The 24,909-nt window shown below is 32.5% G+C and overlaps 26 non-coding genes across 26 annotated transcripts; all 26 read right to left on the reverse strand.

Annotated features, from left to right (window-relative positions):
* Positions 1-112: 112 nt before the first annotated feature.
* Positions 113-183, reverse strand: TRNAG-CCC (transfer RNA glycine (anticodon CCC)). Its single transcript has one exon. It is a non-coding gene; the product is annotated as a tRNA-Gly (tRNA).
* Positions 184-1,148: 965 nt separating this feature from the next.
* TRNAG-CCC (transfer RNA glycine (anticodon CCC)) lies at positions 1,149-1,219 on the reverse strand. Its single transcript has one exon. It is a non-coding gene; the product is annotated as a tRNA-Gly (tRNA).
* Positions 1,220-3,745: 2,526 nt separating this feature from the next.
* TRNAG-CCC (transfer RNA glycine (anticodon CCC)) lies at positions 3,746-3,816 on the reverse strand. Its single transcript has one exon. It is a non-coding gene; the product is annotated as a tRNA-Gly (tRNA).
* Positions 3,817-4,781: 965 nt separating this feature from the next.
* On the reverse strand, positions 4,782-4,852 carry TRNAG-CCC (transfer RNA glycine (anticodon CCC)). The gene has a single exon. It is a non-coding gene; the product is annotated as a tRNA-Gly (tRNA).
* A 450-nt stretch (positions 4,853-5,302) lies between these two features.
* Positions 5,303-5,373, reverse strand: TRNAG-CCC (transfer RNA glycine (anticodon CCC)). The gene has a single exon. It is a non-coding gene; the product is annotated as a tRNA-Gly (tRNA).
* A 1,864-nt stretch (positions 5,374-7,237) lies between these two features.
* TRNAG-CCC (transfer RNA glycine (anticodon CCC)) lies at positions 7,238-7,308 on the reverse strand. Its single transcript has one exon. It is a non-coding gene; the product is annotated as a tRNA-Gly (tRNA).
* A 450-nt stretch (positions 7,309-7,758) lies between these two features.
* On the reverse strand, positions 7,759-7,829 carry TRNAG-CCC (transfer RNA glycine (anticodon CCC)). The gene has a single exon. It is a non-coding gene; the product is annotated as a tRNA-Gly (tRNA).
* Positions 7,830-9,315: 1,486 nt separating this feature from the next.
* Positions 9,316-9,386, reverse strand: TRNAG-CCC (transfer RNA glycine (anticodon CCC)). Its single transcript has one exon. It is a non-coding gene; the product is annotated as a tRNA-Gly (tRNA).
* A 450-nt stretch (positions 9,387-9,836) lies between these two features.
* Positions 9,837-9,907, reverse strand: TRNAG-CCC (transfer RNA glycine (anticodon CCC)). The gene has a single exon. It is a non-coding gene; the product is annotated as a tRNA-Gly (tRNA).
* A 450-nt stretch (positions 9,908-10,357) lies between these two features.
* TRNAG-CCC (transfer RNA glycine (anticodon CCC)) lies at positions 10,358-10,428 on the reverse strand. Its single transcript has one exon. It is a non-coding gene; the product is annotated as a tRNA-Gly (tRNA).
* A 965-nt stretch (positions 10,429-11,393) lies between these two features.
* TRNAG-CCC (transfer RNA glycine (anticodon CCC)) lies at positions 11,394-11,464 on the reverse strand. The gene has a single exon. It is a non-coding gene; the product is annotated as a tRNA-Gly (tRNA).
* Positions 11,465-11,914: 450 nt separating this feature from the next.
* TRNAG-CCC (transfer RNA glycine (anticodon CCC)) lies at positions 11,915-11,985 on the reverse strand. The gene has a single exon. It is a non-coding gene; the product is annotated as a tRNA-Gly (tRNA).
* A 1,864-nt stretch (positions 11,986-13,849) lies between these two features.
* Positions 13,850-13,920, reverse strand: TRNAG-CCC (transfer RNA glycine (anticodon CCC)). The gene has a single exon. It is a non-coding gene; the product is annotated as a tRNA-Gly (tRNA).
* A 450-nt stretch (positions 13,921-14,370) lies between these two features.
* On the reverse strand, positions 14,371-14,441 carry TRNAG-CCC (transfer RNA glycine (anticodon CCC)). The gene has a single exon. It is a non-coding gene; the product is annotated as a tRNA-Gly (tRNA).
* A 450-nt stretch (positions 14,442-14,891) lies between these two features.
* On the reverse strand, positions 14,892-14,962 carry TRNAG-CCC (transfer RNA glycine (anticodon CCC)). Its single transcript has one exon. It is a non-coding gene; the product is annotated as a tRNA-Gly (tRNA).
* A 965-nt stretch (positions 14,963-15,927) lies between these two features.
* TRNAG-CCC (transfer RNA glycine (anticodon CCC)) lies at positions 15,928-15,998 on the reverse strand. The gene has a single exon. It is a non-coding gene; the product is annotated as a tRNA-Gly (tRNA).
* Positions 15,999-16,448: 450 nt separating this feature from the next.
* On the reverse strand, positions 16,449-16,519 carry TRNAG-CCC (transfer RNA glycine (anticodon CCC)). The gene has a single exon. It is a non-coding gene; the product is annotated as a tRNA-Gly (tRNA).
* Positions 16,520-16,969: 450 nt separating this feature from the next.
* On the reverse strand, positions 16,970-17,040 carry TRNAG-CCC (transfer RNA glycine (anticodon CCC)). The gene has a single exon. It is a non-coding gene; the product is annotated as a tRNA-Gly (tRNA).
* Positions 17,041-18,005: 965 nt separating this feature from the next.
* TRNAG-CCC (transfer RNA glycine (anticodon CCC)) lies at positions 18,006-18,076 on the reverse strand. Its single transcript has one exon. It is a non-coding gene; the product is annotated as a tRNA-Gly (tRNA).
* Positions 18,077-18,526: 450 nt separating this feature from the next.
* TRNAG-CCC (transfer RNA glycine (anticodon CCC)) lies at positions 18,527-18,597 on the reverse strand. The gene has a single exon. It is a non-coding gene; the product is annotated as a tRNA-Gly (tRNA).
* Positions 18,598-20,083: 1,486 nt separating this feature from the next.
* On the reverse strand, positions 20,084-20,154 carry TRNAG-CCC (transfer RNA glycine (anticodon CCC)). Its single transcript has one exon. It is a non-coding gene; the product is annotated as a tRNA-Gly (tRNA).
* A 450-nt stretch (positions 20,155-20,604) lies between these two features.
* On the reverse strand, positions 20,605-20,675 carry TRNAG-CCC (transfer RNA glycine (anticodon CCC)). The gene has a single exon. It is a non-coding gene; the product is annotated as a tRNA-Gly (tRNA).
* A 1,485-nt stretch (positions 20,676-22,160) lies between these two features.
* TRNAG-CCC (transfer RNA glycine (anticodon CCC)) lies at positions 22,161-22,231 on the reverse strand. Its single transcript has one exon. It is a non-coding gene; the product is annotated as a tRNA-Gly (tRNA).
* A 971-nt stretch (positions 22,232-23,202) lies between these two features.
* TRNAG-CCC (transfer RNA glycine (anticodon CCC)) lies at positions 23,203-23,273 on the reverse strand. Its single transcript has one exon. It is a non-coding gene; the product is annotated as a tRNA-Gly (tRNA).
* A 965-nt stretch (positions 23,274-24,238) lies between these two features.
* On the reverse strand, positions 24,239-24,309 carry TRNAG-CCC (transfer RNA glycine (anticodon CCC)). The gene has a single exon. It is a non-coding gene; the product is annotated as a tRNA-Gly (tRNA).
* Positions 24,310-24,759: 450 nt separating this feature from the next.
* TRNAG-CCC (transfer RNA glycine (anticodon CCC)) lies at positions 24,760-24,830 on the reverse strand. The gene has a single exon. It is a non-coding gene; the product is annotated as a tRNA-Gly (tRNA).
* Between the last annotated feature and the right edge of the window lie 79 nt (positions 24,831-24,909).

Consider the following 24,909-nt stretch of genomic DNA (forward strand, 5'->3'; position numbering starts at 1 on the left):
TGAGACATCTTCAAGGACTATCTCTGAGAAAAGCAATAAAGCTATGTTTTTTTTACAGATTAATTATATATTAATTTAACAGATTTTATAGAATTCAAAAGACACACTTTTATGTGCTAGCCGGGACTCGAACCCAGGTCGCAAGAATGGGAATCTTGCATGATACCCCTACACTACTAGCGCTTTTTAGCTACCTATAATTCACACAACAAATGACTAACAATCAATTGATGATCTTTAGTCAGAAATGTTCAATTTGGCTATGATTTTCAAGTGAAATTGTACTATTTGCACTGTAGAATAGATTTCCCAAGATAAGAAGTACATACATTTTCTCCATGGATGTATTTTTAGTTCAAGGAAGATTGTGCTAAAGAGTTTGTGGAGCAAATATAAATAATTCGGAAATGTAATTGCATTTACAATAGCAGCTTTGGGACTTTAGTGTTTGTGTCAGTAGCACAATTTTTTTACCTGTGGAGAGGAAGTGTTACTTCTATGCTTTTTAAGAATTTGGTGAATAGAGACATCTTGGATGCTAATCTCTGAGAAATGCAATATTGCAGTGTTTTTAGTGAGATTCAATATATATTAATTTGAAACATTTCATAGGATTCAAAAGACACATTATGCACTAGACAGGTCTCAAAACAAGGTCGCACGAATGATAATCTTGCATGATACCCCTACACTAGCACATTCTTAAAGAACTACATTCACATAAAAGAAGTCTTACAATCAATTGTTAATCTCTAGTGAAAATTGTGCAATGTGACTGTGTTTTTCAAGTGAAGTTGTACTATCTCCACTGCCTTATAGGTTTCCCACAATAAGAAATACATATATTTAATCTTTGGATGTATTTTTTTTCAAGGAAAGATTTGATAATGACATTGTGGAGCAGATGTAAAAAATTAAGAAATATAATTGACTTCACAATTAAAGCTTTAACTCTTTAGTGTTTGTATCACTGGTACATTTTTTTTACCTGTGGAGAGAAAATGTTACTATTATGCTTTTTAAGAATTTTGTGAATTGAGACATCTTCAAGGACTATCTCTGAGAAAAGCAATAAAGCTATGTTTTTTATACAGATTAATTATATATTAATTTAACAGATTTTATAGAATTCAAAAGACACACTTTTATGCGCTAGCTGGGACTCGAACCCAGGTCGCAAGAATGGGAATCTTGCATGATACCCCTACACTACTAGCGCTTTTTAGCTACCTATAATTCACACAACAAATGACTAACAATCAATTGATGATCTTTAGTCAAAAATGTTCAATTTGGCTATGATTTTCAAGTGAAATTGTACTATTTGCACTGTTGTATAGATTTCCCAAGATAAGAAATACATATCTTTGCTCCATGGATGTATTTTTAGTTCAAGGAAGATTGTGCTAAAGAGTTTTTGGAACAAATGTAGTTAATTCGGAAATGTAATTGCCTTTACAATAGCAGCTTTGGGTCTTTAGTGTTTATGTCCGTAGCACTTTTTTTTTACCTGTGGAGAGGAAATGTTACTATTATGCTTTTTAAGAATTTGGTGAATAGAGACATCTTGGAGGCTCATCTTTGAGAAATGCAATATTGTAATGTTTTTAGTGAGATTCAATATATATTAATTTGAAAAATATCATAGGAATCAAAAAACACATTTTCATGCGCTAGCCGGGACTCTAACCGGGTCACAAGAATGGGAATCTTGCATGATACCCCTACACTACTAGCGCTCTTTAGAAACTTTTAATTCACATAACAAATGACTAACAACCAATTGATAATCTTTAGTCAAAAATGTGCAATTTGGCTATGATTTTCAAGTGAAATTGTACTATTTGCACTGTTGTATAGATTTCCCAAGATAAGAAGTACATACATTTTCTCCATGGATGTATTTTTAGTTCAAGGAAGATTGTGCTAAAGAGTTAGTGGAGCAAATATAAATAATTCGGAAATGTTATTGCCTTTACAATAGCAGCTTTGGGACTTTAGTGTTTGTGCCAGTAGCACAATTTTTTTACCTGTGGAGAGGAAGTGTTACTTCTATGCTTTTTAAGAATTTGGTGAATAGAGACATCTTGGATGCTAATCTCTGAGAAATGCAATATTGTAATGTTTTTAGTGAAATTCAATATATATTAATTTGAAAAATGTCATAGGATTCAAAAAACACATTTTCATGCGCTAGCCGGGACTCTAACCGGGTCATAAGAAGGGGAATCTTGCATGATACCCCTACACTACTAGCGCTCTTTAGAAACTTTTAATTCACATAACAAATGACTAACAATCAATTGATAATCTTTAGTTAAAAATGTGCAATTTGGCTATGATTTTCAAGTGAAATTGTACTATTTGCACTGTTGTATAGATTTCCCAAGATAAGAAGTACATACATTTTCTCCATGGATGTATTTTTAGTTCAAGGAAGATTGTGCTAAAGAGTTAGTGGAGCAAATATAAATAATTCGGAAATGTTATTGCCTTTACAATAGCAGCTTTGGGACTTTAGTGTTTGTGCCAGTAGCACAATTTTTTTACCTGTGGAGAGGAAGTGTTACTTCTATGCTTTTTAAGAATTTGGTGAATAGAGACATCTTGGATGCTAATCTCTGAGAAATGCAATATTGCAGTGTTTTTAGTGAGATTCAATATATATTAATTTGAAACATTTCATAGGATTCAAAAGACACATTATGCACTAGCCGGGTCTCAAACCAAGGTCGCACGAATGATAATCTTGCATGATACCCCTACACTAGCACATTCTTAAAGAACTACATTCACATAAAAGAAGTCTTGCAATCAATTGTTAATCTCTATTGAAAATTGTGCAATGTGACTGTGTTTTTCAAGTGAAGTTGTACTATCTCCACTGCCTTATAAGTTTCCCACAATAAGAAATACATATATTTACTCTTTGGATGTATTTTTTTTCAAGGAAAGATTTGATAATGACATTGTGGAGCAGATTTAAAAAATTAAGAAATATAATTGACTTCACAATTAAAGCTTTAACTCTTTAGTGTTTGTATCACTGGTACATTTTTTTTACCTGTGGAGAGAAAATGTTACCTCTATGCTTTTTAAGATTTTTGTGAATTGAGACATCTTCAAGGACTATCTCTGAGAAAAGCAATAAAGCTATGTTTTTTATACAGATTAATTATATATTAATTTAACAGATTTTATAGAATTCAAAAGACACACTTTTATGTGCTAGCTGGGACTCGAACCCAGGTCGCAAGAATGGGAATCTTGCATGTTACCCCTACTTTACTAGCACTTTTTAGCTACCTATAATTCACACAACAAATGACTAACAATCAATTGATGATCTTTAGTCAAAAATGTTCAATTTGGCTATGATTTTCAAGTGAAATTGTACTATTTGCACTGTTGTATAGATTTCCCAAGATAAGAAATACATATCTTTGCTCCATGGATGAATTTTTAGTTCAAGGAAGATTGTGCTAAAGAGTTTGTGGAACAAATGTAGTTAATTCGGAAATGTAATTGCCTTTACAATAGCAGCTTTGGGTCTTTAGTGTTTGTGTCCGTAGCACTTTTTTTTTACCTGTGGAGAGGAAATGTTACTATTATGCTTTTTAAGAATTTGGTGAATAGAGACATCTTGGAGACTCATCTTTGATAAATGCAATATTGTAATGTTTTTAGTGAGATTCAATATATATTAATTTGAAAAATGTCATAGGATTCAAAAAACACATTTTCATGCGCTAACCGGGACTCAAACCCGGGTCGCAAGAATGGGAATCTTGCATGATACCCCTACACTACTAGCGCTCTTTAGAAACTTTTAATTCACATAACAAATGACTAACTACCAATTGATAATCTTTAGTCAAAAATGTGCAATTTCGCTATGATTTTCAAGTGAAATTGTACTATTTGCACTGTTGTATAGATTTCCCAAGATAAGAAGTACATACATTTTCTCCATGGATGTATTTTTAGTTCAAGGAAGATTGTGCTAAAGAGTTAGTGGAGCAAATATAAATAATTCGGAAATGTTATTGCCTTTACAATAGCAGCTTTGGGACTGTAGTGTTTGTGCCAGTAGCACAATTTTTTTACCTGTTGAGAGGAAGTGTTACTTCTATGCTTTTTAAGAATTTGGTGAATAGAGACATCTTGGATGCTAATCTCTGAGAAATGCAATATTGCAGTGTTTTTAGTGAGATTCAATATATATTAATTTGAAACAATTCATAGGACTAAAAAGACACATTATGCACTAGCCGGGTCTCAAACCAAGGTCGCACGAATGATAATCTTGCATGATACCCCTACACTAGCACATTCTTAAAGAACTACATTCACATAAAAGAAGTCTTGCAATCAATTGTTAATCTCTAGTGAAAATTGTGCAATGTGACTGTGTTTTTCAAGTGAAGTTGTACTATCTCCACTGCCTTATAAGTTTCCCACAATAAGAAATACATATATTTACTCTTTGGATGTATTTTTTTTCAAGGAAAGATTTGATAATTACATTGTGGAGCAGATGTAAAAAATTAAGAAATATAATTGACTTCACAATTAAAGCTTTAACTCTTTAGTGTTTGTATCACTGGTACATTTTTTTTACCTGTGGAGAGAAAATGTTACCTCTATGCTTTTTAAGAATTTTGTGAATTGAGACATCTTCAAGGACTATCTCTGAGAAAAGCAATAAAGCTATGTTTTTTATACAGATTAATTATATATTAATTTAACAGATTTTATAGAATTCAAAAGACACACTTTTATGCGCTAGCTGGGACTCGAACCCAGGTCGCAAGAATGGGAATCATGCATGATACCCCTACACTACTAGCGCTTTTTAGCTACCTATAATTCACACAACAAATGACTAACAATCAATTGATGATCTTTAGTCAAAAATGTTCAATTTGGCTATGATTTTCAAGTGAAATTGTACTATTTGCACTGTTGTATAGATTTCCCAAGATAAGAAATACATATCTTTGCTCCATGGATGTATTTTTAGTTCAAGGAAGATTGTGCTAAAGAGTTTTTGGAGCAAATGTAGTTAATTCGGAAATGTAATTGCCTTTACAATAGCAGCTTTGGGTCTTTAGTGTTTGTGTCCGTGGCACTTTTTTTTTACCAGTGGAGAGGAAATGTTACTATTATGCTTTTTAAGAATTTGGTGAATAGAGACATCTTGGAGGCTCATCTTTGAGAAATGCAATATTGTAATGTTTTTAGTGAGATTCAATATATATTAATTTGAAAAATGTCATAGGATTCAAAAAACACATTTTCATGCGCTAACCGGGACTCGAACCCGGGTCGCAAAAATGGGAATCTTGCATGATACCCCTACACTACTAGCGCTCTTTAGAAACCTTTAATTCACACAACAAATGACTAACAATCAATTGATAATCTTTAGTCAAAAATGTGCAATTTGGCTATGATTTTCAAGTGAAATTGTACTATTTGCACTGTTGTATAGATTTCCCAAGATAAGAAGTACATACATTTTCTCCATGGATGTATTTTTAGTTCAAGGAAGATTGTGCTAAAGAGTTAGTGGAGCAAATATAAATAATTCGGAAATGTTATTGCCTTTACAATAGCAGCTTTGGGACTTTAGTGTTTGTGCCAGTAGCACAATTTTTTTACCTGTGGAGAGGAAGTGTTACTTCTAGGCTTTTTAAGAATTTGGTGAATAGAGACATCTTGGATGCTAATCTCTGAGAAATGCAATATTGCAGTGTTTTTAGTGAGATTCAATATATATTAATTTGAAACATTTCATAGGATTCAAAAGACACATTATGCACTAGCCGGGTCTCAAACCAAGGTCGCACGAATGATAATCTTGCATGATACCCCTACACTAGAACATTCTTAAAGAACTACATTCACATAAAAGAAGTCTTGCAATCAATTGTTAATCTCTATTGAAAATTGTGCAATGTGACTGTGTTTTTCAAGTGAAGTTGTACTATCTCCACTGCCTTATAAGTTTCCCACAATAAGAAATACATATATTTACTCTTTGGATGTATTTTTTTTCAAGGAAAGATTTGATAATGCAAAAAGCATAGAAGTAACACTTCCTCTCCACAGGTAAAAAAATTGTGCTACTGACACAAACACTAAAGTCCCAAAGCTGCTATTGTAAACGCAATTACATTTCCGAATTATTTATATTTGCTCCACAAACTCTTTAGCACAATATTCCATGAACTAAAAATACATTCATGGAGAAAATGTATGTACTTCTTATCTTGGGAAATCTATACTACAGTGCAAATAGTACAATTTCACTTGAAAATCATAGCCAAATTGCACATTTTTCACTAAAGATTTTCAAGTGAAATTGTACTATTTGCACTGTAGTATAGATTTCCCAAGATAAGAAGTACATACATTTTCTCCATGGATGTATTTTTAGTTCAAGGAAGATTGTGCTAAAGAGTTTGTGGAGCAAATATAAATAATTCGGAAATGTAATTGCGTTTACAATAGCAGCTTTGGGACTTTAGTGTTTGTGTCAGTAGCACAATTTTTTTACCTGTGGAGAGGAAGTGTTACTTCTATGCTTTTTAAGAATTTGGTGAATAGAGACATCTTGGATGCTAATCTCTGAGAAATGCAATATTGCAGTGTTTTTAGTGAGATTCAATATATATTAATTTGAAACATTTCATAGGATTCAAAAGACACATTATGCACTAGACAGGTCTCAAACCAAGGTCGCACGAATGATAATCTTGCATGATACCCCTACACTAGCACATTCTTAAAGAACTACATTCACATAAAAGAAGTCTTACAATCAATTGTTAATCTCTAGTGAAAATTGTGCAATGTGACTGTGTTTTTCAAGTGAAGTTGTACTATCTCCACTGCCTTATAGGTTTCCCACAATAAGAAATACATATATTTAATCTTTGGATGTATTTTTTTTCAAGGAAAGATTTGATAATGACATTGTGGAGCAGATGTAAAAAATTAAGAAATATAATTGACTTCACAATTAAAGCTTTAACTCTTTAGTGTTTGTATCACTGGTACATTTTTTTTTACCTGTGGAGAGAAAATGTTACTATTATGCTTTTTAAGAATTTTGTGAATTGAGACATCTTCAAGGACTGTCTCTGAGAAAAGCAATAAAGCTATGTTTTTTATACAGATTAATTATATATTAATTTAACAGATTTTATAGAATTGAAAAGACACACTTTTATGCGCTAGCTGGGACTCGAACCCAGGTCGCAAGAATGGGAATCTTGCATGATACCCCCACACTACTAGCGCTTTTTAGCTACCTATAATTCACACAACAAATGACTAACAATCAATTGATGATCTTTAGTCAAAAATGTTCAATTTGGCTATGATTTTCAAGTGAAATTGTACTATTTGCACTGTTGTATAGATTTCCCAAGATAAGAAATACATATCTTTGCTCCATGGATGTATTTTTAGCTCAAGGAAGATTGTGCTAAAGAGTTTTTGGAACAAATGTAGTTAATTCGGAAATGTAATTGCCTTTACAATAGCAGCTTTGGGTCTTTAGTGTTTGTGTCCGTAGCACTTTTTTTTTACCTGTGGAGAGGAAATGTTACTATTATGCTTTTTAAGAATTTGGTGAATAGAGACATCTTTTAGACTCATCTTTGATAAATGCAATATTGTAATGTTTTTAGTGAGATTCAATATATATTAATTTGAAAAATGTCATAGGATTCACAAAACACATTTTCATGCGCTAACCAGGACTCGAACCTGGGTCGCAAGAATGGGAATCTTGCATGATACCCCTACACTACTAGCGCTTTTTAGATACCTATAATTCACACAACAAATGACTAACAATCAATTGATGATCTTTAGTCAAAAATGTTCAATTTGGCTATGATTTTCAAGTGAAATTGTACTATTTGCACTGTTGTATAGATTTCCCAAGATAAGAAATACATATCTTTGCTCCATGGATGTATTTTTAGTTCAAGGAAGATTGTGCTAAAGAGTTTGTGGAACAAATATAAATAATTCGGAAATGTAATTGCCTTTACAATAGCAGCTTTGGGTCTTTAGTGATTGTGTCAGTAGCACATTTTTTTTACCTGTAGAGAGGAAATGTTACTATTATGTTTTTTAAGAATTTGGTGAATAGAGACATCTTGGAGGCTCATCTTTGAGAAATGCAATATTGTAATGTTTTTAGTGAGATTCAATATATATTAATTTGAAAAATGTCATAGGATTCAAAAAACACATTTTCATGTGCTAGCCGGGACTCTAACCCGGGTCACAAGAATGGGAATCTTGCATGATACCCCTATACTACTAGCGCTCTTTAGAAACTTTTAATTCACATAACAAATGACTAACAATCAATTGATAATCTTTAGTCAAAAATGTGCAATTTGGCTATGATTTTCAAGTGAAATTGTACTATTTGCACTGTAGTATAGATTTCCCAAGATAAGAAGTACATACATTTTCTCCATGGATGTATTTTTAGTTCAAGGAAGATTGTGCTAAAGAGTTTGTGGAGCAAATATAAATAATTCGGAAATGTAATTGCGTTTACAATAGCAGCTTTGGGACTTTAGTGTTTGTGTCAGTAGCACAATTTTTTTACCTGTGGAGAGGAAGTGTTACTTCTATGCTTTTTAAGAATTTGGTGAATAGAGACATCTTGGATGCTAATCTCTGAGAAATGCAATATTGCAGTGTTTTTAGTGAGATTCAATATATATTAATTTGAAACATTTCATAGGATTCAAAAGACACATTATGCACTAGACAGGTCTCAAACAAAGGTCGCACGAATGATAATCTTGCATGATACCCCTACACTAGCACATTCTTAAAGAACTACATTCACATAAAAGAAGTCTTACAATCAATTGTTAATCTCTAGTGAAAATTGTGCAATGTGACTGTGTTTTTCAAGTGAAGTTGTACTATCTCCACTGCCTTATAGGTTTCCCACAATAAGAAATACATATATTTAATCTTTGGATGTATTTTTTTTCAAGGAAAGATTTGATAATGACATTGTGGAGCAGATGTAAAAAATTAAGAAATATAATTGACTTCACAATTAAAGCTTTAACTCTTTAGTGTTTGTATCACTGGTACATTTTTTTTACCTGTGGAGAGAAAATGTTACTATTATGCTTTTTAAGAATTTTGTGAATTGAGACATCTTCAAGGACTATCTCTGAGAAAAGCAATAAAGCTATGTTTTTTATACAGATTAATTATATATTAATTTAACAGATTTTATAGAATTGAAAAGACACACTTTTATGCGCTAGCTGGGACTCGAACCCAGGTCGCAAGAATGGGAATCTTGCATGATACCCCTACACTACTAGCGCTTTTTAGCTACCTATAATTCACACAACAAATGACTAACAATCAATTGATGATCTTTAGTCAAAAATGTTCAATTTGGCTATGATTTTCAAGTGAAATTGTACTATTTGCACTGTTGTATAGATTTCCCAAGATAAGAAATACATATCTTTGCTCCATGGATGTATTTTTAGTTCAAGGAAGATTGTGCTAAAGAGTTTTTGGAACAAATGTAGTTAATTCGGAAATGTAATTGCCTTTACAATAGCAGCTTTGGGTCTTTAGTGTTTGTGTCCGTAGCACTTTTTTTTTACCTGTGGAGAGGAAATGTTACTATTATGCTTTTTAAGAATTTGGTGAATAGAGACATCTTGGAGGCTCATCTTTGAGAAATGCAATATTGTAATGTTTTTAGTGAGATTCAATATATATTAATTTGAAAAATGTCATAGGATTCAAAAAACACATTTTCATGCGCTAGCCGGGACTCGAACCCAGGTCGCAAGAATGGGAATCTTGCATGATACCCCTACACTACTAGCGCTTTTTAGCTACCTATAATTCACACAACAAATGACTAACAATCAATTGATGATCTTTAGTCAAAAATGTTCAATTTGGCTATGATTTTCAAGTGAAATTGTACTATTTGCACTGTAGAATAGATTTCCCAAGATAAGAAGTACATACATTTTCTCCATGGATGTATTTTTAGTTCAAGGAAGATGGTGCTAAAGAGTTTGTGGAGCAAATATAAATAATTCGGAAATGTAATTGCGTTTACAATAGCAGCTTTGGGACTTTAGTGTTTGTGTCAGTAGCACAATTTTTTTACCTGTGGAGAGGAAGTGTTACTTCTATGCTTTTTAAGAATTTGGTGAATAGAGACATCTTGGAGGCTCATCTTTGAAAAATGAAATATTGTAATGTTTTTAGTGAGATTCAATATATATTAATTTGAAAAATGTCATAGGATTCAAAAAACATATTTTCATGCGCTAGCCAGGACTCGAACCCGGGTCGCAAGAATGGGAATCTTGCATGATACCCCTACACTACTAGCGCTCTTTAGAAACTTTTAATTCACATAACAAATGACTAACTACCAATTGATAATCTTTAGTCAAAAATGTGCAATTTCGCTATGATTTTCAAGTGAAATTGTACTATTTGCACTGTTGTATAGATTTCCCAAGATAAGAAGTACATACATTTTCTCCATGGATGTATTTTTAGTTCAAGGAAGATTGTGCTAAAGAGTTAGTGGAGCAAATATAAATAATTCGGAAATGTTATTGCCTTTACAATAGCAGCTTTGGGACTGTAGTGTTTGTGCCAGTAGCACAATTTTTTTACCTGTTGAGAGGAAGTGTTACTTCTATGCTTTTTAAGAATTTGGTGAATAGAGACATCTTGGATGCTAATCTCTGAGAAATGCAATATTGCAGTGTTTTTAGTGAGATTCAATATATATTAATTTGAAACAATTCATAGGACTAAAAAGACACATTATGCACTAGCCGGGTCTCAAACCAAGGTCGCACGAATGATAATCTTGCATGATACCCCTACACTAGCACATTCTTAAAGAACTACATTCACATAAAAGAAGTCTTGCAATCAATTGTTAATCTCTAGTGAAAATTGTGCAATGTGACTGTGTTTTTCAAGTGAAGTTGTACTATCTCCACTGCCTTATAAGTTTCCCACAATAAGAAATACATATATTTACTCTTTGGATGTATTTTTTTTCAAGGAAAGATTTGATAATTACATTGTGGAGCAGATGTAAAAAATTAAGAAATATAATTGACTTCACAATTAAAGCTTTAACTCTTTAGTGTTTGTATCACTGGTACATTTTTTTTACCTGTGGAGAGAAAATGTTACCTCTATGCTTTTTAAGAATTTTGTGAATTGAGACATCTTCAAGGACTATCTCTGAGAAAAGCAATAAAGCTATGTTTTTTATACAGATTAATTATATATTAATTTAACAGATTTTATAGAATTCAAAAGACACACTTTTATGCGCTAGCTGGGACTCGAACCCAGGTCGCAAGAATGGGAATCATGCATGATACCCCTACACTACTAGCGCTTTTTAGCTACCTATAATTCACACAACAAATGACTAACAATCAATTGATGATCTTTAGTCAAAAATGTTCAATTTGGCTATGATTTTCAAGTGAAATTGTACTATTTGCACTGTTGTATAGATTTCCCAAGATAAGAAATACATATCTTTGCTCCATGGATGTATTTTTAGTTCAAGGAAGATTGTGCTAAAGAGTTTTTGGAGCAAATGTAGTTAATTCGGAAATGTAATTGCCTTTACAATAGCAGCTTTGGGTCTTTAGTGTTTGTGTCCGTGGCACTTTTTTTTTACCAGTGGAGAGGAAATGTTACTATTATGCTTTTTAAGAATTTGGTGAATAGAGACATCTTGGAGGCTCATCTTTGAGAAATGCAATATTGTAATGTTTTTAGTGAGATTCAATATATATTAATTTGAAAAATGTCATAGGATTCAAAAAACACATTTTCATGCGCTAACCGGGACTCGAACCCGGGTCGCAAAAATGGGAATCTTGCATGATACCCCTACACTACTAGCGCTCTTTAGAAACCTTTAATTCACACAACAAATGACTAACAATCAATTGATAATCTTTAGTCAAAAATGTGCAATTTGGCTATGATTTTCAAGTGAAATTGTACTATTTGCACTGTTGTATAGATTTCCCAAGATAAGAAGTACATACATTTTCTCCATGGATGTATTTTTAGTTCAAGGAAGATTGTGCTAAAGAGTTAGTGGAGCAAATATAAATAATTCGGAAATGTTATTGCCTTTACAATAGCAGCTTTGGGACTTTAGTGTTTGTGCCAGTAGCACAATTTTTTTAACTGTGGAGAGGAAGTGTTACTTCTAGGCTTTTTAAGAATTTGGTGAATAGAGACATCTTGGATGCTAATCTCTGAGAAATGCAATATTGCAGTGTTTTTAGTGAGATTCAATATATATTAATTTGAAACATTTCATAGGATTCAAAAGACACATTATGCACTAGCCGGGTCTCAAACCAAGGTCGCACGAATGATAATCTTGCATGATACCCCTACACTAGAACATTCTTAAAGAACTACATTCACATAAAAGAAGTCTTGCAATCAATTGTTAATCTCTATTGAAAATTGTGCAATGTGACTGTGTTTTTCAAGTGAAGTTGTACTATCTCCACTGCCTTATAAGTTTCCCACAATAAGAAATACATATATTTACTCTTTGGATGTATTTTTTTTCAAGGAAAGATTTGATAATGCAAAAAGCATAGAAGTAACACTTCCTCTCCACAGGTAAAAAAATTGTGCTACTGACACAAACACTAAAGTCCCAAAGCTGCTATTGTAAACGCAATTACATTTCCGAATTATTTATATTTGCTCCACAAACTCTTTAGCACAATATTCCATGAACTAAAAATACATTCATGGAGAAAATGTATGTACTTCTTATCTTGGGAAATCTATACTACAGTGCAAATAGTACAATTTCACTTGAAAATCATAGCCAAATTGCACATTTTTCACTAAAGATTTTCAAGTGAAATTGTACTATTTGCACTGTAGTATAGATTTCCCAAGATAAGAAGTACATACATTTTCTCCATGGATGTATTTTTAGTTCAAGGAAGATTGTGCTAAAGAGTTTGTGGAGCAAATATAAATAATTCGGAAATGTAATTGCGTTTACAATAGCAGCTTTGGGACTTTAGTGTTTGTGTCAGTAGCACAATTTTTTTACCTGTGGAGAGGAAGTGTTACTTCTATGCTTTTTAAGAATTTGGTGAATAGAGACATCTTGGATGCTAATCTCTGAGAAATGCAATATTGCAGTGTTTTTAGTGAGATTCAATATATATTAATTTGAAACATTTCATAGGATTCAAAAGACACATTATGCACTAGACAGGTCTCAAACCAAGGTCGCACGAATGATAATCTTGCATGATACCCCTACACTAGCACATTCTTAAAGAACTACATTCACATAAAAGAAGTCTTACAATCAATTGTTAATCTCTAGTGAAAATTGTGCAATGTGACTGTGTTTTTCAAGTGAAGTTGTACTATCTCCACTGCCTTATAGGTTTCCCACAATAAGAAATACATATATTTAATCTTTGGATGTATTTTTTTTCAAGGAAAGATTTGATAATGACATTGTGGAGCAGATGTAAAAAATTAAGAAATATAATTGACTTCACAATTAAAGCTTTAACTCTTTAGTGTTTGTATCACTGGTACATTTTTTTTTACCTGTGGAGAGAAAATGTTACTATTATGCTTTTTAAGAATTTTGTGAATTGAGACATCTTCAAGGACTGTCTCTGAGAAAAGCAATAAAGCTATGTTTTTTATACAGATTAATTATATATTAATTTAACAGATTTTATAGAATTGAAAAGACACACTTTTATGCGCTAGCTGGGACTCGAACCCAGGTCGCAAGAATGGGAATCTTGCATGATACCCCCACACTACTAGCGCTTTTTAGCTACCTATAATTCACACAACAAATGACTAACAATCAATTGATGATCTTTAGTCAAAAATGTTCAATTTGGCTATGATTTTCAAGTGAAATTGTACTATTTGCACTGTTGTATAGATTTCCCAAGATAAGAAATACATATCTTTGCTCCATGGATGTATTTTTAGCTCAAGGAAGATTGTGCTAAAGAGTTTTTGGAACAAATGTAGTTAATTCGGAAATGTAATTGCCTTTACAATAGCAGCTTTGGGTCTTTAGTGTTTGTGTCCGTAGCACTTTTTTTTTACCTGTGGAGAGGAAATGTTACTATTATGCTTTTTAAGAATTTGGTGAATAGAGACATCTTTTAGACTCATCTTTGATAAATGCAATATTGTAATGTTTTTAGTGAGATTCAATATATATTAATTTGAAAAATGTCATAGGATTCACAAAACACATTTTCATGCGCTAACCAGGACTCGAACCTGGGTCGCAAGAATGGGAATCTTGCATGATACCCCTACACTACTAGCGCTTTTTAGATACCTATAATTCACACAACAAATGACTAACAATCAATTGATGATCTTTAGTCAAAAATGTTCAATTTGGCTATGATTTTCAAGTGAAATTGTACTATTTGCACTGTTGTATAGATTTCCCAAGATAAGAAATACATATCTTTGCTCCATGGATGTATTTTTAGTTCAAGGAAGATTGTGCTAAAGAGTTTGTGGAACAAATATAAATAATTCGGAAATGTAATTGCCTTTACAATAGCAGCTTTGGGTCTTTAGTGATTGTGTCAGTAGCACATTTTTTTTACCTGTAGAGAGGAAATGTTACTATTATGTTTTTTAAGAATTTGGTGAATAGAGACATCTTGGAGGCTCATCTTTGAGAAATGCAATATTGTAATGTTTTTAGTGAGATTCAATATATATTAATTTGAAAAATGTCATAGGATTCAAAAAACACATTTTCATGTGCTAGCCGGGACTCTAACCCGGGTCACAAGAATGGGAATCTTGCATGATACCCCTACACTACTAGCGCTCTTTAGAAACTTTTAATTCACATAACAAATGACTAACAATCAATTGATAATCTTTAGTCAAAAATGTGCAATTTGGCTATGATTTTCAAGTGAAATTGTACTATTTGCACTGTAGTATAGATTTCCCAAGATAAGAAGTACATACATTTTCTCCATGGATGTATTTTTAGTTCAAGGAAGATTGTGCTAAAGAGTTTGTGGAGCAAATATAAATAATTCGGAAATGTAATTGCGTTTACAATAGCAGCTTTGGGACTTTAGTGTTTGTGTCAGTAGCACAATTTTTTTACCTGTGGAGAGGAAGTGTTACTTCTATGCTTTTTAAGAATTTGGTGAATAGAGACATCTTGGATGCTAATCTCTGAGAAATGCAATATTGCAGTGTTTTTAGTGAGATTCAATATATATTAATTTGAAACATTTCATAGGATTCAAAAGACACATTATGCACTAGACAGGTCTCAAACAAAGGTCGCACGAATGATAATCTTGCATGATACCCCTACACTAGCACATTCTTAAAGAACTACATTCACATAAAAGAAGTCTTACAATCAATTGTTAATCTCTAGTGAAAATTGTGCAATGTGACTGTGTTTTTCAAGTGAAGTTGTACTATCTCCACTGCCTTATAGGTTTCCCACAATAAGAAATACATATATTTAATCTTTGGATGTATTTTTTTTCAAGGAAAGATTTGATAATGACATTGTGGAGCAGATGTAAAAAATTAAGAAATATAATTGACTTCACAATTAAAGCTTTAACTCTTTAGTGTTTGTATCACTGGTACATTTTTTTTACCTGTGGAGAGAAAATGTTACTATTATGCTTTTTAAGAATTTTGTGAATTGAGACATCTTCAAGGACTATCTCTGAGAAAAGCAATAAAGCTATGTTTTTTATACAGATTAATTATATATTAATTTAACAGATTTTATAGAATTGAAAAGACACACTTTTATGCGCTAGCTGGGACTCGAACCCAGGTCGCAAGAATGGGAATCTTGCATGATACCCCTACACTACTAGCGCTTTTTAGCTACCTATAATTCACACAACAAATGACTAACAATCAATTGATGATCTTTAGTCAAAAATGTTCAATTTGGCTATGATTTTCAAGTGAAATTGTACTATTTGCACTGTTGTATAGATTTCCCAAGATAAGAAATACATATCTTTGCTCCATGGATGTATTTTTAGTTCAAGGAAGATTGTGCTAAAGAGTTTTTGGAACAAATGTAGTTAATTCGGAAATGTAATTGCCTTTACAATAGCAGCTTTGGGTCTTTAGTGTTTGTGTCCGTAGCACTTTTTTTTTACCTGTGGAGAGGAAATGTTACTATTATGCTTTTTAAGAATTTGGTGAATAGAGACATCTTGGAGGCTCATCTTTGAGAAATGCAATATTGTAATGTTTTTAGTGAGATTCAATATATATTAATTTGAAAAATGTCATAGGATTCAAAAAACACATTTTCATGCGCTAGCCGGGACTCGAACCCAGGTCGCAAGAATGGGAATCTTGCATGATACCCCTACACTACTAGCGCTTTTTAGCTACCTATAATTCACACAACAAATGACTAACAATCAATTGATGATCTTTAGTCAAAAATGTTCAATTTGGCTATGATTTTTAAGTGAAATTGTACTATTTGCACTGTAGAATAGATTTCCCAAGATAAGAAGTACATACATTTTCTCCATGGATGTATTTTTAGTTCAAGGAAGATGGTGCTAAAGAGTTTGTGGAGCAAATATAAATAATTCGGAAATGTAATTGCGTTTACAATAGCAGCTTTGGGACTTTAGTGTTTGTGTCAGTAGCACAATTTTTTTACCTGTGGAGAGGAAGTGTTACTTCTATGCTTTTTAAGAATTTGGTGAATAGAGACATCTTGGAGGCTCATCTTTGAAAAATGAAATATTGTAATGTTTTTAGTGAGATTCAATATATATTAATTTGAAAAATGTCATAGGATTCAAAAAACATATTTTCATGCGCTAGCCAGGACTCGAACCCGGGTCGCAAGAATGGGAATCTTGCATGATACCCCTACACTACTAGCGCTCTTTAGAAACCTTTAATTCGCACAAAAAATAACTAACAATCAATTGATAATCTTTAGTCAAAAATGTTCAATTTGGCTATGATTTTCAAGTGAAATTGTACTATTTGCACTGTAGAATAGATTTCCCAAGATAAGAAGTACATACATTTTCTCCATGACTGTATTTTTAGTTCAAGGAAGATTGTGCTAAAGAGTTTGTGGAGCAAATATAAATAATTCGGAAATGTTATTGCGTTTACAATAGCAGCTTTGGGACTTTAGTGTTTGTGTCAGTAGCACAATTTTTTTACCTGTGGAGAGGAAGTGTTACTTCTATGCTTTTTAAGAATTTGGTGAATAGAGACATCTTGGATGCTCATCTCTTAGAAATGCAATATTGCAGTGTTTTTAGTGAGATTCAATATATATTAATTTGAAACATTTCATAGGATTCAAAAGACACATTATGCACTAGCCAGGTCTCAAACCAAGGTCGCACGAATGATAATCTTGCATGATACCCCTACACTAGCACATTCTTAAAGAACTACATTCACATAAAACAAGTCTTACAATCAATTGTTAATCTCTAGTGAAAATTGTGCAATGTGGCTGTGTTTTTCGAGTGAAGTTGTACTATCTCCACTGCCTTATAAGTTTCCCACAATAAGAAATACATATATTTAATCTTTGGATGTATTTTTTTTCAAGGAAAGATTTGATAATGACATTGTGGAGCAGATGTAAAAAATTAAGAAATATAATTGACTTCACAATTAAAGCTTTAACTCTTTAGTGTTTGTATCACTGGTACATTTTTTTTACCTGTAGAGAGAAAATGTTACCTCTATGCTTTTTAAGAATTTTGTGAATTGAGACATCTTCAAGGACTATCTCTGAGAAAAGCAATAAAGCTATGTTTTTTATACAGATTAATTATATATTAATTTAACAGATTTTATAGAATTCAAAAGACACACTTTTATGCGCTAGCTGGGACTCGAACCCAGGTCGCAAGAATGGGAATCTTGCATGATACCCCTACACTACTAGCGCTTTTTAGCTACCTATAATTCACACAACAAATGACTAACAATCAATTGATGATCTTTAGTCAAAAATGTTCAATTTGGCTATGATTTTCAAGTGAAATTGTACTATTTGCACTGTTGTATAGATTTCCCAAGATAAGAAATACATATCTTTGCTCTATGGATGTATTTTTAGTTCAAGGAAGATTGTGCTAAAGAGTTTTTGGAACAAATGTAGTTAATTCGGAAATGTAATTGCCTTTACAATAGCAGCTTTGGGTCTTTAGTGTTTGTGTCCGTAGCACTTTTTTTTTACCTGTGGAGAGGAAATGTTACTATTATGCTTTTTAAGAATTTGGTGAATAGAGACATCTTGGAGGCTCATCTTTGAGAAATGCAATATTGTAATGTTTTTAGTGAGATTCAATATATATTAATTTGAAAAATGTCATAGGATTCAAAAAACATATTTTCATGCGCTAGCCGGGACTCGAACCCGGGTCGCAAGAATGGGAATCTTGCATGATACCCCTACACTACTAGCGCTTTTTAGCTACCTATAATTCACACAACAAATGACTAACAATCAATTGATGATCTTTAGTCAAAAATGTTCAATTTGGCTATGATTTTCAAGTGAAATTGTACTATTTGCACTGTTGTATAGATTTCCCAAGATAAGAAATACATATCTTTGCTCCATGGATGTATTTTTAGTTCAAGGAAGATTGCGCTAAAGAGTTTGTGGAACAAATATAAATAATTCGGAAATGTAATTGCCTTTACAATAGCAGCTTTGGGTCTTTAGTGTTTGTGTCAGTAGCACATTTTTTTTACCTGTGGAGAGGAAATGTTACTATTATGCTTTTTAAGAATTTGGTGAATAGAGACATCTTGGAGGCTCATCTTTGAGAAATGCAATATTGTAATGTTTTTAGTGAGATTCAATATATATTAATTTGAAAAATGTCCTAGGATTCAAAATACACATTTTCATGCGCTAGCCGGGACTCGAACCCAAATCGCAAGAATGGAAATCTTGCATGATACCCCTACACTACTAGCGCTCTTTAGAAACCTTTAATTCACACAACAAATGACTAACAATCAATTGATAATCTTTAGTCAAAAATGTTCAATTTGGCTATGATTTTCAAGTGAAATTGTTCTATTTGCTCTGTTGCATAGATTTCCCAAGATAAGAAGTACATACATTTGCTCCATGGATGTATTTTTAGTTCAAGGAAGATTGTGCTAAAGAGTTTGTGGAGCAAATATAAATAATTCGGAAATGTAATTGCCTTTACAATAGCAGCTTTGGGACTTTAGTGTTTGTGTCAGTAGCACAATTTTTTTACCTGTGGAGAGGAAGTGTTACTTCTATGCTTTTTAAGAATTTGGTGAATAGAGACATCTTGGATGCTAATCTCTGAGAAATGCAATATTGCAGTGTTTTTAGTGAGATTCAATATATATTAATTTGAAACATTTCATAGGATTCAAAAGACACATTATGCACTAGCCAGGTCTCAAACCAAGATCGCACGAATGATAATCTTGCATGATACCCCTACACTAGCACATTCTTAAAGAACTACATTCACATAAAAGAAGTCTTACAATCAATTGTTAATCTCTAGTGAAAATTGTGCAATGTGACTGTGTTTTTCAAGTGAAGTTGTACTATCTCCACTGCCTTATAAGTTTCCCACAATAAGAAATACATATATTTAATCTTTGGATGCATTTTTTTTCAAGGAAAGATTTGATAATGACATTGTGGAGCAGATGTAAAAAATTAAGAAATATAATTGACTTCACAATTAAAGCTTTAACTCTTTAGTGTTTGTATCACTGGTACATTTTTTTTACCTGTGGAGAGAAAATGTTACCTCTATGCTTTTTAAGAATTTTGTGAATTGAGACATCTTCAAGGACTATCTCTGAGAAAAGCAATAAAGCTATGTTTTTTATACAGATTAATTATATATTAATTTAACAGATTTTATAGAATTCAAAAGACACACTTTAATGCGCTAGCTGGGACTCGAACCCAGGTTGCAAGAATGGGAATCTTGCATGATACCCCTACACTACTAGCGCTTTTTAGCTACCTATAATTCACACAACAAATGACTAACAATCAATTGATGATCTTTAGTCAAAAATTTTCAATTTGGCTATGATTTTCAAGTGAAATTGTACTATTTGCACTGTTGTATAGATTTCCCAAGATAAGAAATACATATCTTTGCTCCATGGATGTATTTTTAGTTCAAGGAAGATTGTGCTAAAGAGTTTTTGGAACAAATGTAGTTAATTCGGAAATGTAATTGCCTTTACAATAGCAGCTTTGGGTCTTTAGTGTTTGTGTCCATAGCACTTTTTTTTTACCTGTGGAGAGGAAATGTTACTATTATGCTTTTTAAGAATTTGGTGAATAGAGACATCTTGGAGGCTCATCTTTGAGAAATGCAATATTGTAATGTTTTTAGTGAGATTCAATATATATTAATTTGAAAAATGTCATAGGATTCAAAAAACACATTTTCATGCGCTAGCCGGGACTCGAACCCAGGTCGCAAGAATGGGAATCTTGCATGATACCCCTACACTACTAGCGCTTTTTAGCTACCTGTAATTCACACAACAAATGACTAACAATCAATTGATGATCTTTAGTCAAAAATGTTCAATTTGGCTATGATTTTCAAGTGAAATTGTACTATTTGCACTGTAGAATAGATTTCCCAAGATAAGAGGTACATACATTTTCTCCATGGATGAATTTTTAGTTCAAGGAAGATGGTGCTAAAGAGTTTGTGGAGCAAATATAAATAATTCGGAAATGTAATTGCGTTTACAATAGCAGCTTTGAGACTTTAGTGTTTGTGTCAGTAGCACAATTTTTTTACCTGTGGAGAGGAAGTGTTACTTCTATGCTTTTTAAGAATTTGGTGAATAGAGACATCTTGGAGGCTCATCTTTGAAAAATGAAATATTGTAATGTTTTTAGTGAGATTCAATATATATTAATTTGAAAAATGTCATAGGATTCAAAAAACATATTTTCATGCGCTAGGCGGGACTCGAACCCAGGTCGCAAGAATGGGAATCTTGCATGATACCCCTACACTACTAGTGCTCTTTAGAAACCTTTAATTCGCACAAAAAATAACTAACAATCAATTGATAATCTTTAGTCAAAAATGTTCAATTTGGCTATGATTTTCAAGTGAAATTGTACTATTTGCACTGTAGAATAGATTTCCCAAGATAAGAAGTACATACATTTTCTCCATGAATGTATTTTTAGTTCAAGGAAGATTGTGCTAAAGAGTTAGTGGAGCAAATATAAATAATTCGGAAATGTTATTGCGTTTACAATAGCAGCTTTGGGACTTTAGTGTTTGTGTCAGTAGCACAATTTTTTTACCTGTGGAGAGGAAGTGTTACTTCTATGCTTTTTAAGAATTTGGTGAATAGAGACATCTTGGATGCTCATCTCTTAGAAATGCAATATTGCAGTGTTTTTAGTGAGATTCAATATATATTAATTTGAAACATTTCATAGGATTCAAAAGACACATTATGCACTAGCCAGGTCTCAACCAAGGTCGCACGAATGATAATCTTGCATGATACCCCTACACTAGCACATTCTTAAAGAACTACATTCACATAAAACAAGTCTTACAATCAATTGTTAATCTCTAGTGAAAATTGTGCAATGTGGCTGTGTTTTTCAAGTGAAGTTGTACTATCTCCACTGCCTTATAAGTTTCCCACAATAAGAAATACATATATTTACTCTTTGGATGTATTTTTTTTCAAAGAAAGATTTGATAATGACATTGTGGAGCAGATGTAAAAAATTAAGAAATATAATTGACTTCACAATTAAAGCTTTAACTCTTTAGTGTTTGTATCACTGGTACATTTTTTTTACATGTAGAGAGAAAATGTTACCTCTATGCTTTTTAAGAATTTTGTGAATTGAGACATCTTCAAGGACTATCTCTGAGAAAAGCAATAAAGCTATGTTTTTTATACAGATTAATTATATATTAATTTAACAGATTTTATAGAATTCAAAAGACACACTTTTATGCGCTAGCTGGGACTCGAACCCAGGTCGCAAGAATGGGAATCTTGCATGATACCCCTACACTACTAGCGCTTTTTAGCTACCTATAATTCACACAACAAATGACTAACAATCAATTGATGATCTTTAGTCAAAAATGTTCAAATTGGCTATGATTTTCAAGTGAAATTGTACTATTTGCACTGTTGTATAGATTTCCCAAGATAAGAAATACATATCTTTGCTCTATGGATGTATTTTTAGTTCAAGGAAGATTGTGCTAAAGAGTTTTTGGAACAAATGTAGTTAATTCGGAAATGTAATTGCCTTTACAATAGCAGCTTTGGGTCTTTAGTGTTTGTGTCCGTAGCACTTTTTTTTTACCTGTGGAGAGGAAATGTTACTATTATGCTTTTTAAGAATTTGGTGAATAGAGACATCTTGGAGGCTCATCTTTGAGAAATGCCATATTGTAATGTTTTTAGTGAGATTCAATATATATTAATTTGAAAAATGTCATAGGATTCAAAAAACACATTTTCATGCGCTAGCCGGGACTCGAACCCGGGTCGCAAGAATGGGAATCTTGCATGATACCCAAACACTACTAGCGCTTTTTAGCTACCTATAATTCACACAACAAATGACTAACAATCAATTGATGATCTTTAGTCAAAAATGTTCAATTTGGCTATGATTTTCAAGTGAAATTGTACTATTTGCACTGTTGTATAGATTTCCCAAGATAAGAAATACATATCTTTGCTCTATGGATGTATTTTTAGTTCAAGGAAGATTGTGCTAAAGAGTTTTTGGAACAAATGTAGTTAATTCGGAAATGTAATTGCCTTTACAATAGCAGCTTTGGGTCTTTAGTGTTTGTGTCCGTAGCACTTTTTTTTTACCTGTGTAGAGGAAATGTTACTATTATGCTTTTTAAGAATTTGGTGAATAGAGACATCTTGGAGGCTCATCTTTGAGAAATGCAATATTGTAATGTTTTTAGTGAGATTCAATATATATTAATTTGAAAAATGTCATAGGATTCAAAAAACACATTTTCATGCGCTAGCCGGGACTCGAACCCGGGTCGCAAGAATGGGAATCTTGCATGATACCCCTACACTACTAGCGCTTTTTAGCTACCTATAATTCACACAACAAATGACTAACAATCAATTGATGATCTTTAGTCAAAAATGTTCAATTTGGCTATGATTTTCAAGTGAAATTGTACTATTTGCACTGTTGTATAGATTTCCCAAGATAAGAAATACATATCTTTGCTCCATGGATGTATTTTTAGTTCAAGGAAGATTGTGCTAAAGAGTTTGTGGAACAAATATAAATAATTCGGAAACGTAATTGCCTTTACAATAGCAGCTTTGGGACTTTAGTGTTTGTGTCAGTAGCACAATTTTTTTACCTGTGGAGAGGAAGTGTTACTTCTATGCTTTTTAAGAATTTGGTGAATAGAGACATCTTGGATGCTAATCTCTGAGAAATGCAATATTGCAGTGTTTTTAGTGAGATTCAATATATATTAATTTGAAACATTTCATAGGATTCAAAAGACACATTATGCACTAGCCAGGTCTCAAACCAAGGTCGCACGAATGATAATCTTGCATGATACCCCTACACTAGCACATTCTTAAAGAACTACATTCACATAAAAGAAGTCTTACAATCAATTGTTAATCTCTAGTGAAAATTGTGCAATGTGACTGTGTTTTTCAAGTGAAGTTGTACTATCTCCACTGCCTTATAAGTTTCCCACAATAAGAAATACATATATTTAATCTTTGGATGCATTTTTTTTCAAGGAAAGATTTGATAATGACATTGTGGAGCAGATGTAAAAAATTAAGAAATATAATTGACTTCACAATTAAAGCTTTAACTCTTTAGTGTTTGTATCACTGGTACATTTTTTTTACCTGTGGAGAGAAAATGTTACCTCTATGCTTTTTAAGAATTTTGTGAATTGAGACATCTTCAAGGACTATCTCTGAGAAAAGCAATAAAGCTATGTTTTTTATACAGATTAATTATATATTAATTTAACAGATTTTATAGAATTCAAAAGACACACTTTTATGCGCTAGCTGGGACTCGAACCCAGGTTGCAAGAATGGGAATCTTGCATGATACCCCTACACTACTAGCGCTTTTTAGCTACCTATAATTCACACAACAAATGACTAACAATCAATTGATGATCTTTAGTCAAAAATGTTCAATTTGGCTATGATTTTCAAGTGAAATTGTACTATTTGCACTGTTGTATAGATTTCCCAAGATAAGAAATACATATCTTTGCTCCATGGATGTATTTTTAGTTCAAGGAAGATTGTGCTAAAGAGTTTTTGGAACAAATGTAGTTAATTCGGAAATGTAATTGCCTTTACAATAGCAGCTTTGGGTCTTTAGTGTTTGTGTCCGTAGCACTTTTTTTTTACCTGTGGAGAGGAAATGTTACTATTATGCTTTTTAAGAATTTGGTGAATAGAGACATCTTGGAGGCTCATCTTTGAGAAATGCAATATTGTAATGTTTTTAGTGAGATTCAATATATATTAATTTGAAAAATGTCATAGGATTCAAAAAGCACATTTTCATGCGCTAGCCGGGACTCGAACCCAGGTCGCAAGAATGGGAATCTTGCATGATACCCCTACACTACTAGCGCTTTTTAGCTACCTATAATTCACACAACAAATGACTAACAATGAATTGATGATCTTTAGTCAAAAATGTTCAATTTGGCT

This window comes from Taudactylus pleione, unplaced genomic scaffold (assembly GCF_031769625.1).
Source record: "Taudactylus pleione unplaced genomic scaffold, aTauple2 ptg000497l, whole genome shotgun sequence".
Taxonomy (NCBI): Eukaryota; Metazoa; Chordata; class Amphibia; order Anura; family Myobatrachidae; genus Taudactylus; species Taudactylus pleione.